The sequence below is a fragment of the Haemorhous mexicanus genome, chromosome 13 (genome assembly GCF_027477595.1).
Source record: "Haemorhous mexicanus isolate bHaeMex1 chromosome 13, bHaeMex1.pri, whole genome shotgun sequence".
NCBI classification, from domain to species: domain Eukaryota; kingdom Metazoa; phylum Chordata; class Aves; order Passeriformes; family Fringillidae; genus Haemorhous; species Haemorhous mexicanus.
The window spans coordinates 14,025,200-14,040,448 of record NC_082353.1 but is presented as its reverse complement, the minus strand read 5'-3'; the positions used below and the strand labels follow the sequence as shown (position 1 = coordinate 14,040,448).

The following is a 15,249-nucleotide window of genomic DNA, read 5'->3' as shown; positions in this document are numbered from 1 at the left end:
TGGTTCATGGTGCCTTCTCCTCAGTGTCTCCAAGGAGCATCAAATCTCATTCCCCCTGTGCTGTCCAAGGGCTTCCTCCAGCAGGGAGCACTCAGTAATGCCTTGGTTTGGTTTGGGGACCACCTTAAAACCATGGAATTCACTAAGCAAGAACTAGCAGGTCTTTTAGTCCTCCCTGTTTGGTTCTGGAGTCTGTAGAGTTGTTGTTGTCCAAACAGGACCAACCCCATTGCTCTTTCATGGCAGCTGCAACTCTCATGTTGTAATGTAAATAAAGCAAGGCTTATTTAAAGGAGGAACACTAAATAGAGGGAAAGTCACAGGGAAATCACAAGAGCTGTCAGCACCACATCTTCTGGCAGTCTCTGAGTCACTCAGACTTCATCATCGGGGCACCAAGGTCCTTGGTGTCCCATCAACCTGAATTTCAGCTGTTGCAAAGGCCAATAAAGAGAGAAAAATGTAGAAAGAGGCTTCATAGTTCTCCCCATGCAGGTGTGTGAGATTTCCAGTGGCACAGAACTGGAGACTCCTTGACACCTGCAGTACTTGTTACAATGTAAATGAGATTCCTGAACCTTTTCTGATTTATATATAAATTGTAAGAGAAGTGCCTTGGTTCCCCCGGGGCAGTTGAAGCTGGGCATTTACTGCTTGCCTGCAGATTTCACAGCAGCACATCAGGGGAGGCTGTGAAATGACTTTTTTTGGTATTAGTCTTTACTAAAATAAGCAGAGTTTTTGGCAGTATGTGCTGTTTTCTTTAATAAGCTTAAAAAGGTGTTAGACAGTCATAAGAGACTGCCACACAGCCAAATTAGTGTCAGTTTTGAATTTAAAAAAAATTGATGCCTTGCAATTCTAAAATACTCCAGGAAATGTTGTTGATTTTACACCTGTTCACTCAGTCACTCCTTCACTGCTGCTGGCTGAAATAGAAATTATTCCATTTTTGTTAACTCTGCTCTTGCAGTGAATGTTCCCACTTGTGCTGATCCTTCATCTCTGGGTTTCACATCTTCAGCTGCTTCTGTGGGCTCAGTGCCTCTGTGCCTGCCCTTGGTAGTGATGCTCTTAAATGTAAAGCAAGCAAGAGATGCAGGAGGTAGTGAGGTGAGCAGTGGTTTTCCAGCCACAGGAAACTGCACAGCCCCAGGATGTCTGTGGTGCTTGAGGAGTATCAGCACCTCACACACTGGGAAGAAGGAAAAGCCTGGGAGATGTTTTCCAGTTCTTGGTGTCAGTATTTGGATAAAGAGGTTTAGTTTGATCAGATCTCCGATGCACATCAGTTGGAAATCAAAGTAGCTTTCCTGATGCCAGTGACATCCCTGCATGTCTTAGAGAAAGAAAGCTACATTTTTTTTTCCTGCAAGAATTTTAAAGCCTTCACTTGGAAATTTCATTGAGAAAATGTTTTTCCCTGAGATATTAACATTTTCTGAGCAGTCAGTCAACCAGAAAGGGAGAAGGTCTGTTTTGATCTTCTCATTTTTAAGGTTTTTTGCCCCAACATGACAGCTGACAGCATGACAGGACAAAAGCAAGAGTAATGAAACAAGAAAGCAAGAAATCTTTTCTCAGAAATCAAGATTGTCATTTCCAATACTTGGCATGTTGCTTATCTTCATACTCACTCTCCAGCTGAATAGCAGATCCCCTGAATTGTAAAGAACTTATCTTCTCAGTTTCACAATCTACTTGGGAAAATTGCCATGTAAGCATGGGGGAATCTGACACATCTCTTCAGCAAGAAGTGTCAAGCAGCTAAAATGACAACTATGTCCACTAAACCACCCAAGCAATTAGAAGGCTCACATTTTATAGTGTTTTAACCAGCTCTTCTTCTACTACCACATTAATCTGCCACCATTTCTCTTATTTTAAAGTCCCTTTGTGACCCATTTTCTTTTAAAGATTTTGATAGAAGTAACCAAAAATTATGGAGGTGGTTCTAAGGAAGATGGATTTTTCATTCTAGAGAGTGGATGGATTTTTCATTCCTGTTGACTTAGTGATGTTCCACATGGGCAAAACAGTCTCTTCACATAGGATCTGGATTTCCAGATCAGACTGTACCCTCCTTTAGTAAGAAACATGTTCAGAGATCTGTCAGATATACTGTTGTATTTCTATGGGACTGAAGATCAAACTCTTGCTGTTCTGCACTTCTGGAGAGCATTCACTCAGTGGCCACTGTCAGGAGACCCAATGACACTCTACAGGTCATTGACAAGTAAATTTACAACATTTCTATAATGCATACGTGGCATTTTCCTTGTTCTGGTTAAGACCATTTCATTCTCCAAAGAGCTGTGATCATTATCCTTAATGTCAGACCTGTGTCTTGGCCCCTACACACCTGCAGGAAAATGCTACCCACAAATCTCTGACCTCCTTTCCTCATCACCTCATTGAAGCATTCTGTAAACTATTCCAGCACTTCTTTGGGCTCATTCATAATAGCAAGCACCTCAAGCCATGCATAGTTCTCTCACTCCCTTTTATTTTTTTCAATCTTTACACAAATAGCTTAAAGCACATAAGAATCTTTTGTTCTTGGTAACCTGTAATCTAGGAATCTTTGGGACTCATTGAGTGCATCTCCTTCCTTTCTTGGCTTTTCATTGGTGCATTTAATTCTGTAGTAAGTGCAATATAAGTGTTCATTCCAACTGGTTGTCATTAGAAAATGCTGTTTGGATTGAGAACAATTAATACACTGATGGGATTTCAGGTCTGAGTGTACCTGATGGATCCCCTGCTCCGACCTCAGCACTACCCCATCCTGATGGGGTGAGAGTGAAATGAGGGTTACTGTGCTGTGTGTTATTGGCTTTCCAACCATGGTTTGAATGTGAATGCAAAATAGGTTTTTCTTCTTTGTTTCATAGATAAAAAAGGCTTTTTTTATCAGACTGTAAAATAATTCAGTCTTTCTTGATCCATCAAGAATGGGCAAATGCATTGCTGCCCAGAAATGCTGTTTGGAGTGAATTACTTGATCAATAGTTTCAGCTATCAGGAAAAATGTAAGTTAATGTAATTCTGGGATCCAGAATCTTAATCTTCCAGTATCTGCAGATACCGCTCAGAATAGCTTCTCATCATTGAGGTCTAATGGTCTGAAAGGAGGAGTGGACTGAATATCCAAGAAACTTTCACAACCACTTTTGTACTGCTCCTTTGGCATGAGACCCAAATGTTTAATTTAAGCATTCAGCACGAGGCTGCTGGATCCAGGGATGAGAGGAGGGGTGGACAAATGTTATCCATCTATTGGAGATCCTTAGGAGCTCAAAATCAACACCAGAAGCAGGCAAGATCCTTCTGAGCATGAAATTGGAACTAGGGCTGAACTCACTTGAATCCATAACTAAAATAACCCCCAAAGCAATGAGAGATAGTCTGGTTTTGCAGAGCTTTCAGTTTCTGTAGACAAGAGGAGGATAAGCAGATCTGGAGATGTGAGTGCCCTGCATTAGCAGGCAGATATCCTGATAGATGGCATCTCAACCTCTCTGCTAGTCTTGGCTGCCCTTGTATCCCTGTGAAATTAAAATCTGATAAGAAACTACTGCTTCCATTTAGATCTACCTCAGAGACACAAATTGGGTTTAAAAATAATTTTGATGGATGGATGCTCATATGGAAGCTTAGACATTTGTGAGCTACCATGGATTTCTATGTTGGATATTTTAAGTTCTTGATGCAAAGACTGTTATCCCACACTGTAGGAGAGTGAAGGCAGCAGGATTATTGATGTCCTCATCTGTCCTTTGTGCATCTGAAACCCTTCAGGGAACATGACAAGCTGCCTGAAACAGCCCAGCATGCAGAGACAGATTTGTATGACTAGCTGTGCATCTTCCTTTTGCACTGGAATTTCACATGGGGGAAAGCAGGGCAGTGTCATACATTCAGCCTTAAAACTGATATTTGCCACACAGACTTGCCTTTGAGTGATGGCAGGGCAGGAAAAGTACAGAGCTGGAGTGTGGCTTTGTAGTTGTTCTGTAGAGTTGAGCTACAGGTCAGAGGCATCTCTTGGTCCCTGCAAGAAGAGCTTTGCTGAAGCCTTGGACTTTGGTATTTAGTCTATAAGGTGATATGGTCAGGACATCAAGTTTTAGCCCCCAGAATTTCAGCCTAGTCTGCTACTTGAGAGCAAAGATGTGGATTCTATTAGACAACTGGGTCTGGTCCAAAGACCATTGACATAACTTCAGTTTTCTGTATTTTCAATGGAATAAGCCTGTTTTAAAGTGCAGTTATTGGAATTAATAAAAAAAAAGAGTTACTTTGTGATGCTTCCTTGATTACCTTTCTCCCTAAAGATTTTGACTAGTGAACATTTTTATGGCACTGTACATCTCATATCTCACTTCACGGTGTCCCTGTGGATGCCTGCAGATGCTATTTCTGGTTTACCTTTTTATTTGAACTGGAAACATTTCAGTGACTTTCCAAACGTTCTGAACTCTTCATTGGCAGAAACCATTTACAGGCAGCGATGATCAAATGCACATGTTGTGGCTGTGCCTGGCTGGTTTAATGGACATGTTTGTCATTTTCCTTTCACCCTCAGCTTTACATCCAGGCCGGATGCCCCAGGAACCTGAGCCTGCCCCCTGCCAGAGCAGCAAACCCTTCCCATCCCTGTGGCTGCGAGGCGTGAGCAGGGGAGCCGTGTGCCAGCAGTGCCAGCCTGCTGTCCTGCTCCAGCAGGATGAAATCCTCCACTGGAATGGCAGGGCACCTGAAAATGTCATCCTGGACCCCAGCAACTTCAACAGGTACTGCCCCTTGTTGATAGAAAACGTTCTGTTTTCCAAAGGTCTGGAGCTTTATCATTTTCTCAAAATATTCATAAGTGACCTTTTGATGGTCTCAGCAAGTTCTGAGAGTGTGGAAACAAGGTTCTAAAGCTTGACACTAACTGATGCAAAGAGATGCTTCTGGTTTCACTCTAGTCCAGCTTTTCTGATGTGCAGAGAGGTTTCTCTTTCCAGAAAGTTTTGAAATAGAATCCAAGTAAGTCCTGGCCTGCTGTCCCTGAAATCCCTCCAGAAGAGCTCTGGCTCTGGTTCATTTATTTGTACTAGTCACTGCTCACATAATTTATCTCCCATATATATAAAGTGCAGAAATGCATCAGAATGTGCACAAAACTTTGCATCTTCTGTAATCCAAACAGCACTGGAGTTATTGTGTTTTTCTAACTAAAGGTTTAAAATGTTAGGTCTCAGCACAGCAAGATTGCAGGCTCTGCTGTATTTATTTCCCATGTTTTCTTAGCATTGTATAAAGACAGGGTAAATCCACTTTTGATGCTGCTTTTTCCCTTGCAGTCTTCTTCATTTTGCTTGATTTCATTTATGGTTTTTAGTGCTGTTCTTACTTTAATGAAATGACTTGTGCTTTGCACTGGTTCCACTGTTAGCAGAGAGATCAGCAGGGGTGGGCATTGCCATGGTGCACAGAGGAGATGCTGCAAGGGAAGAGCACCACAGGAAAGCCTGGCCATCACCTTGGCTTCTGCAGTTTGTCTGAGCCCTCAGTCATGGTTAAAAACACACTGTGGTATAAAACCCAGAGCTTTGCAAGTGAAACCTGACCTGATTACACACAACAGAGGCTCAGGTTGCCAGAGCAGGTTTGAGGTAGTTGGCATGAAAGAAGGCAAAGGCACTGGGGACGTGAAGCAGCACGTTCTGCTGGTGAACCTGGAGGGCTCCCAAGTCCCTCCAGTATTATCCAAACCCCACACCCATCTGCTGCTCCTCTGGCAGAGTGTCCCTGCTGTGGCTTTGGGTAGGATAGTTTTGGCCAAAGCTGGAGCTCTATTTACTTCCCCTGACCTTTGGAGCTGAAAAAACATCTAAAGATCTTGTCCTTTGGTGCCATTATGAAGGCCCATGGGAATGCACCTGAGAAGGGCAGTGTTTCCTCTTTATACCTGCCCATTCCAGAGTGACACACACCTTGATTTAAACGTGTAGTAGCTGTAGGGTCATGACTGAGTTGCTGCATGATCAGTGTTTGGACACTACTGTCACAGGGGAATTATCAGAATTAAATCACTTTTTTCTCTTCCCTAAAGTGCACTTTTTTGTGCACTTTAAGGAAGAGGAAAACCTACTAGTTGCTCATGACAACCTGAGTTTTGCAATTATTATCTGTCTTGGTTTTGCAGTTATTATCTGTCCTAAATGGTGAGCTCTCTCCTTGCAACTGCAGAGCTAAATCCTCTGCCAAGTCACTGATGGCCAGCTCACACTTGCCAAAGCTTTGGCCCACAATCTTCAGGCATGAATTTAAATCTGAAGGCAGCACCAGGGCTTTGGTAAAGTTCAGCTTTAACTTTAGCTCTTGTTCAAGCATCCATTTAACTACATTTTACTATTGAAAACCACAATGTGGTTGTGGTTCCTTTTGTCTTGTACAGAAGCAGTTATTTGAACTGGGCAAAGGTTTGTAGAGTTTTCTGATCCAGAAACTGTTGGCAAGGTAGCTGTTTTGAAGAATCATAAGCAAGAAGTAAACTGTAGCAAAGGAAAACCACAATTTGACTTTATTTCATTTAGAGCATCTTGCTAAGAAATAATTAGCAAGGAAGGAATTGTGTGGCTGCTCTGTCTACACTCAAGTATGTTGGATGCTCACTAGTGTGAGACTTAAGGCTGATGCAATAGTGAAACCTCCAGACTGCATGGAAAAACATGGAGAAATGAGATTCCCATGGAAGGGTGAAGGAATTAAGGAGAAAAAGTGGGTTTTGGAGTTTGAAGGAAAGTAAATGCCTGCCTAAGCAATTTCATGTATGACCTCTACTAAGCATTGTATTCCAATGATTTCTGGAATGAAAGAAATCTCAGATTGTGGAGCCCAGAGTAATCAGAGATAGAAAACCAGACTTTTACCTGTCTCAAGTGGCTTTATGCTTTATCTGTTCTTTTAAAATTCAAAATACTGCATAACTTCCAAAAAATGTTCTCTTAAAATAGTAGCATCTGTGCCAAACATGAGATGCAAATGAAATCACATTTGGATGAACTTTAACAGCAATCTTCTAGGGTTAATAATTTCAGAAATAACCTGAGTGAACAGCTGAAGTGTTTTCAGTCCTGTCACTGTGAGCTGATGGATGGCTGTGTCCAGGATGCTGCCTTTGCAGGCTGCCCTCACACTTCCAGAGTGATCTGCACTAGGCTGGCTAAAGGAAGGCCAGAGGGGAAATAAAGAATTTGACAGGGAGATGTGGACCAGGATTTGGATATCATTAATGTTGGATACTTGCATGATTAACACTTTCCCTGCACCTGAGGCATGGTAGAAAGACCCAGTAGATCTTGTGCCAGTGCAGACATCTGCTACAAGGCTGGAACACCCAGATTCCTGGGGTGGGCAGGAGCTGCTCGGGATGAATTCACATGACTCAGCTGAAATTGGCAGGGCTGAGAGCTGGGAATCTTGTCCAGTGAGCTCAGAGGCACTGCTGGGGTGGGTTTGCTCAGGGAGGAGGACACCAGTTACAGCACAGCCAGCAGATCTTTATCTCAATCCTTCTGTTGTGCCTTCCTTCCTTCCCTTCCTTCCCTTCCTTCCTTCCTTCCTTCCTTCCTTCCTTCCTTCCTTCCCTTCCTTCCCTTCCTTCCCTTCCTTCCCTTCCTTCCCTTCCTTCCCTTCCTTCCCTTCCTTCCCTTCCTTCCCTTCCTCCCTGCAGTACTTGTGCCTCCCTCCCACTGATTCAAACCAAGTTTAGAGGAACCCTTCAGTTTCTTTGCCTCCATCAAACTGGAATTCCAGTGTCTCCAGGTGCTGCAGGGAGGCTGCTCCACGCCTGCCAGGGTTGTTCCCAGGGAGAGATGGACTGGTTTGTGTCTCTCAGGGGACCTGTGTCTCTCACTGACTGATGGGCAAACACAAAGCCTTGCTGGAGAGCTGCAGGTTGTGTTTTCAGGCTGCTGGGGAACATTGCAGGCTCAGCAGAAATGCCTGATGAAGCTACAGATAAGAGTTGTCTGTCTCATGCCTGGGAGTTTCCATGTGAGGATGAGCAGGAGAATGGGGGTGATGCTTCTGGAAAAGGGATGAGCAGGGCAAGTAACTCTGAATGTTTTGGCAAGTGAACAGGAGAGCACAGGCTGGAATTTTAATGCCTAGCAATGAAGTGGGCTCCAGAATCAGTCCAGGTCTGCTGGGCGTTCCTTTCAGGGCAGGAAAAGCGAGTGCAAAACTTTTATGCACTCTCAGATCCCTTCTTCAAGGGTTTTGTCTTTTTGTTGGAGTGGTTTCCATGCCTTCACCCTCTCCAAGCTGTTTGTATTCTTCCTTTCCTTTTGTTTGGGTGGTTGATTTGGTTCACTTTTTATCTTTAATTTTGGGGGGGCAGTGTTGGCTGTGAGGTTTTTGAGGTAGGTTTTTTTGGGGGGAGGGGGGTGTTGGTATTTTTTTCTGCTTCACAGAAGATTGACAATTATCTGTAAGACTTATTAAGGGCTTTCCTCAAAATTATTGTCCTGAAGCACAAAGGTCCATAGAGAACATCAGGCTGGTTACAAGATGGAGGAGAGGTGGGTAAGCCTGGAGGACAGGATGGAAAACATTAATTGGTTGCCAGTAAGTGCCTTCTTTTGGGTGCTGGAGAGCAGTAAAAAATTGGCACTTCATAGAGTAATCAAAGTCAGAAATTTAATCCTTCAATTTAATGACCCAGGCATTGTGCCTGTGCAAATTTTCTAAGCAAAAGCAAATACTATTATCAAAGGCACAGGGCAGTTCAGTAAGTCAGCCAGGCTTCTCTGTGCTATCAGCACATCTAAAGATAAGAATTATATCTCCTCAAAGCACATATCTGAAGTATAGTGTAATAAGTCATGTTGTTGAGGCAGCCTGGGAGCAGTGGCAGTTAGATGAAGCATTCCTTGCTTTTAATGAGAACAGGGAAATACCTTCACACGTGGTCTGCTGAGGCTCAGAGGGAAGGGGTTTCCCTTGTTAGGGCTCTCTGCCGTGGTTTGACAGGGAGAATTCAGGGAAATGTGCCTGGATGTGTACAGTGAGGTGCACAGGGCTCTTTGGTGTCCTGATGAAGCTGTTGGACCTTTATGAGAATCTTACAAAAAGAAACAGGGAGGGAAGGGCCAAATTTCTTGTCAACAGCAAACAAAAGGGCAGATGCCCATGTGAGTGCCCAGGCATGTGTTCAGCCTTTCTCCTGCTGTGGTGTTTGTGCAGGGATGGGCACAGGTTCACTGCTCAACTCCTCCATTTCATGGGCTAAAAACCTGTGCAGGGGCTTGTTATCAGGTTCACTAGTGAACAATCTTAATTGTCTGAAAATTCAAGAGCCCAGAATGAGCTTGTGTCTAAACTTTTCTTTAGAAATCCTGGACCTTTCTGACCTTCAGTGACACAAAGCCTCCAGGAGGCTGCAATCCATCCAGAGATGGAGATCTCAGTGCAGGGAAACCTCCACAGCCCAAGTCTGCACTCAGGCTCTGGGGGACTCACTATATTTGTATTTGCCAAGTTGTGTAGGTAGATTTTTTTTGCTATGGCTTATTATTCAATGCCAGTCTGATTCATACTTTCAGCTACTTGTCATTTTTGTGATTAAATTCCTTAGTGGTGATAAGGTCTGGAGAAAAACAAAGATAACAAGACAAGGCTAGATTGTGCTTGTTGCAGTCTTGCCCAGTTTAGAGATATTTCCTAAATTGTTTCTTTTTCAGATTAGTTCCAAGGGAGCTTTTCCTCTTGCTTCCCAGATTGATCAATGCTCAGGAAGGCATAATTAGTATTTCAAAGTGGAGCTCACAGTTTAAGGCTGTGAATGCTTTCTTGTTCTTGTACATGCATGAGTTCTGACCCCTCCATCCCCTAGATCTGGATGCAATGCAAAGAACACCACCACTACTCCCAATAATAATAAAGCAAAGTGCTACTTGGGTTTCATAACTTGCCCCTCCTGATAACATCTGTGATTCAGAGTTAATCATCCACACAACACAGAAGTCAGCAGATCTATTTGAATTCCCTCCTGTCTATTTAAATCCCTTAAACTACCCACAGATCAACCCATGGATGAAAGCCACAAGATTTATATGCAATTGTTTTTATAATTGGAAAGCAGCTAGAGCACTTGCCAGAACACCAGGCTGCAGATTGCACCACTCAGGGCAGTTGGGTGAAGCCTGTGCTGGCATTGCCACATCCAAATGATCCTAAAGCCCTGAAGTCTTCCCTCCTCTCCTGCTCCTTGCTGGTCTCTGTTCTCTGAATTAACAAGGCATTAACAAGGTGACTCTGAGGAGACACATCCTTCCTGAGATGATCACATTTCAGCAGGATTTAGAGCAATCTGAGCGTCAGACAGCCCCAGGTGGCTGTGGCAAAGCAGGGTGCTGGTCACTTTGCAGCTTGGCATATGAAACCTGAGGGGTTTTCCTGCCTTTACCCTTCTCCTGGCCCAGGGAGTGGGGCTTGGGGGTCTTGAGGGAGCATCTCCTGACCTGATGTGCATCCAAGGCATAGCAGCAGGAAAATACAAAATACACAACAGTCTGTGATAGAGAGCTTGGGAAGACATTGAAGAGATAGAAACTGAACTGGCACGGGATTCCTCCATGAAACATGCAGGGTGGGAAAAAACATGATAAAATGATGTACTGTGCCTCAATGCAGGAAGTTCTTATTTTTGCTTGAACACATTTGTCTGCAAGCCAAATGCTGTCTGAGTCAGACCTTGGTTTCATGAGGATCAGCAGATCTGTACCTCAGGGCAGGATCCCTCCTGTAATTTGTTGAGCTTCACAAAACCAAAAATCATTCTTTTTGCCTAAGGAGATGTGGATAAAATAATTTTAATTTATATTAAGAGATGGTCTATGCTTTTGAATTTTTAATGGCATTTCCTAAATAGCAGTATTTAGGAAAGGCATTTAAATCCCAACACACCTGACTCTAGTTAGCTAAAGACACACCTGACTGGTTACAATCCCTGCAAAAAGCAGTCCTCCAGAAGAGGCTATCCTCAGCAACAAGGCCCTGGGAAAACTGGCTGGATGTTCACCCAGCAGCCGTGTTTGCCACTCTGGGGGTTGGGGGTCTTTACTGGGCTTGAGCTGAAGGCAGAAAACTTTCAAAAAAAGCCAAAATCTAAGAAAAGAGGAGTGAGAGAGAGCTCCAGGGAGCTGGTGGGGAATGGAGGTTCAAGGAAAACAGCTTCAGCTGGGAGAAAGGGGCAGAGCCATGGGCAGGTCCCTTGCAGCCCTTTCTCTGCTCCTCCCAGCACCAGGGAGGTGTGTGGGCAGCTCTCACTCCTCTTTCCTCCCCAGTGCTGCTGGCTGAAGGTGAGGTGACTGTCCTGAAAGCAGGTTTTGTGCCAGAGGAGATTCAGCCAAGTGCTGGGCAAGTTGTTGGGAGAATTTTTGTGAGAGAAAAACCAGCTGTATCCTGAGTGAGAGCAAGAAGCACTGACCTCCTGTGATTTATTCTTGGGATGGGTTGGAGGCTAAATAGGGGCTGTGCATTTTTTATGGTCCTTTGAAGTTTAAACTTCAGTCTGTAAGAGACTTACCAAAGCAGCATGTGGGGATTTCTGTTTGGTTCCCATATTATGAACAGGAAAGTTTGAAATTCCCAGTTCTCTTACTCCCTTTGAAAGTTCAGCTCACGTAGATGTTGACCAAAATGTCAGAGGGGTTGTTTTTAAATAGGAGTAATAACAGTTGGGGGAGACTGACTCACTGGATGGAACTCTCTTGTTTTTTCAAGCCCAAGGAAAAAAAGATGTAATTTTCAGTTGTACTCTATGGCATTCCCTGGTTAGTTTACCCCAGATTTTCATCAGTGAGGTCAGGATTTGGACTGTGCCCTTCCATGTTCATCAGCTATGTGACACACCATGTCAATAAACATGGCAGGGCTGTTTGCTAGAAAAACAGCCATCAGCTTAGAGGTCCCCTTTACTAAAACACAGCCAGGATTGACATCCAGGATAACCAGGAACCCCAGCACTGGATGGTGCCCATTCGCCCAGGACTCACACTGCACCTGCCACAGCCAATGTGGTGTGCTGCTCACCAGATTGAACAAGTGTTATCCATCCTCTCCCAGGCAGTCAGAGCCCCAGACTTGCACTTTTTGTGTCTTTGTTCCAGCCAAATCTCATCTCCAAGTTACGTGCCTCGCTTTACATCCCCCCACTCAGGGAAGTCTCCCCTCCTCTGCTGCTTGATCACATTTCTGATCACATTTCTCTGGTGTCTTTGCTTCTGAGAGTTCAGGGTGGAACTGGAGGAGTGTTCTGAGGGCTGTAAATGAGGTATGGATGTGTGTACGTGCAGATCTCTATCTGCCACATGGTACAGAACAGGAAACCTCTCGCCTGCTTTTCTGCTTTTCCCTTGTCCTTTTTTTAATGCTTTTGCTTATCCCAGGAAGCCAGCTCATTGCCAAAACAGAACATTTTTTTAACACTTTGTCTGATGTTTTTGCTTTACCTGGAAGAGCCAGAACTGAAAATGCCAATATCTTGGTGAAAAAAACCCAAATAATTATTGAGTTTGTTTCATCCAACCCTTTCCAAAAGAAAACAAGCAGGATAAACACAATGGTAAAAATGCATGAAGTGCACTGTGGGGATTGTGGAATGACAGTAACAGAGGAGCAGAAATGTCAGGTTTTATATGGTCTGGTATCAAAAATTTTCAAGGCAAAGTTTGAAACAGTTGGGAGCCACTAAACACTGACTTCTTGTGAGTGTATATTAAGATTTCCTCCTTCAAAGACCAATTTTTTTTGTAAAAACATAAAAAAATGTTGGCCTGATTCAGAACATGAATAAAAAAAAGAAGAATGTTCCTTGTCTATAAAATCAAACGAACCTTTTCACTAGAAAAGGTTGTGAACACAATTACTTAGTTTTGGGGTGCAAATACCTTAAATAGCTTAAGTTAGTTTTCTGCACGTGTGAGTATGAGTTTTATTTAAACTGGAAAGTTAGACTTTCTACCTAAAAATATTTTCATTTGTTTTTATTGCATGAAACTCCTAAGAATGAAAGTAGAAGACACAGAAGTGGTCCTGTTTATTGCTCCACTGGCATTTTATTTATCAAGTCTGATTTCTATCCCTTATGTTTTAAGTGTGTTTGTCTCCTTTGTTTGTGCTGGTTTTTAAGCACAAAAGCATCTAAAGCTATGTATGTTCCCCCAGCCTTCAGGTAGGGCTCTGAAATTACTTTGAATTTGTAGTTTGGGATCTCCCATGAATTCAGTGTTTCCATCTCTTGCCAGGGCAGAGGAAGATGCACACAACTCCCTTTGACTTTGGACTCCATGCCCCAGCCAACCCATGCCTGATTGCTGCTGCTCTCCTGAGGCTGCATCTCTCCCTCAGTTTTGGCAGTGGCTGGAGCTCAGGATCTCAGCCAGCTGCAGGGCAGAGCCACAGCAACCCTCCCACAGCTGTGCTGACATCTCTTCCTTTGCTTCTCCTGGAGGAGCTGCAGCCCAGCTCAGCCACACACACAGGTAGTTTGGAGGGTTTACTGTGGGTTTTGTGCAAGCTGAAGAAACAGAGCTGAAGTGCAGAACTAAACAGGAAACTGTTAAATACCACGAATTTAAAGAGAAAATAACCCCTTAATCTTTCCAATATTTACACAGAGGATAAGTTCTAGTACCTTTGCTTCTCCCAGCTCTTCCCAAGCCCTTTGTGGTGGGACAGTATTTATTTCCATCTCTTCCACCACAAACTCCAGAGTAGGTGTTTTTCATTTGATCTTTTCAATCCTGGTGTAATTGATTTCATTGCTCCACTCAGCCTGCTCACCTGCACCCTAGACTGTAGCACTCCTATTCCCAAATGACCTGGCAACTCAGGATGGTCACAGCTGTGGTTTTTCATTTTTTTTTAAAATTCTTTCACCCTCTAGTTTTCTTTTCTAATGCCTTTCTCATTCCTCAGGGAGGTAGCAGTCAGTCTAGTAGAGCACCAAAGCACTTCCCAGCATCTGGGGGAGTGACAAGCTCTTTTTGTGATGGTGACTTCAGGGGATGAAATATGCTAATGCAATGCAAATCACCCTTATGAAACTGCCAAATGTCCTGGGACTCCATCCTAAAAATATTCCAGGAATATGGCTCTGCTGCATTTCTTTCATTTCCTCTAGTCAGAGGCCAGATCCTCTGAAAATATATCCGTTTTTGAGCTGTGCTCTGTTATGACACAGCTGGAGCTGGTTAAAATCTAGAGGGCAGTATCTGGCTTAAGCTGATGGGTCTCTGTGTAGCTTTGATTTATTATTTTAGAACAGCCTGTCCCCTCTCCCATCCTGAGATAGCTTTGTTTTGTTTTGATGAAAAAAACAGAAAAAGGTCAAAATAGCTTTCCTTTTTTTGCTGTCCATGTGTAAAGCAAAGTAAAGGTCCAGGCATGCAGACCCCTGATTTTGCCACAATGAACTGGTTTCCCCTCATTTATTGCTCTGCAGGCAGGGATGGGTGGTGGGTCACTTCAGGGAATCCTCTGGAAAAATTCGGACTTCCTGAGCTTTGTAGAATGCAGAGAGGCAGATGATGAAGGTGGTGCTTCCTTTCTCTAAGACAAATTTATATTTTCCATTTTCACCAGGAATGCAGGTAGTTCAAAGAATACATTTAAATCCTGGAAGGTTTTGGTGACACAAGGAAAGCAAACCATGGTTCAGGCATCTTGGTGTTACATGCTGAGCCACTTAAGAGGGGAGAAAGGAGAAAAAAAAAACCCAGAGCTGATTATCTTGGTGTTTAGTTTTTCTTTTCATGTGGCTTTCTGCTTTGCACAGCACAAGTGCCCCTCATAGACAGGAATGGGTGTTGGGGTGTTTTGAGTGAGATACTTTCTATCAATAAAAGAATTGCACTGTATCTGCAGCTTTGGTTCTGAGGCTTGGACCAAAGGTTTCTAGTTTGGAGCCTTTTTGTTCTCTGAAAGAGGGTGGCAATGGGAACTGCAGGATGAAGGAAAGACAGGGGCAATTTTTTTGTAAATGTGTAAGCCGAAATTTGGGGAAACAGGAGTTAAAAGATGATTTAACTTTATCCTTAGTTATTCTAAACTGACATTGAAGAAACAGCCAGGGAGAAAATGGAAACCATAATAATAAACTTCACTGTAAAGTGGAGGAAGCAGGTCTCTTTAGACTGTGGCTCTGGTTCAAGTTGGAGATTACTTTTCTAATTCCTGAATCTGTGCCCC

The 15,249-nt window shown here is 43.4% G+C and overlaps 1 protein-coding gene and 1 pseudogene across 2 annotated transcripts in view; both read left to right on the top strand.

Moving 5' to 3' along the window:
• Positions 1–15,249, top strand: part of CEMIP (cell migration inducing hyaluronidase 1) — a 101,840-nt gene that overhangs the window by 19,588 nt on the left and 67,003 nt on the right. The gene's annotated exons all lie outside the window — the stretch shown is intronic.
• The window catches only part of LOC132333404 (cell surface hyaluronidase-like), a 41,027-nt pseudogene that overhangs the window by 16,866 nt on the left and 8,912 nt on the right, over positions 1–15,249 (top strand).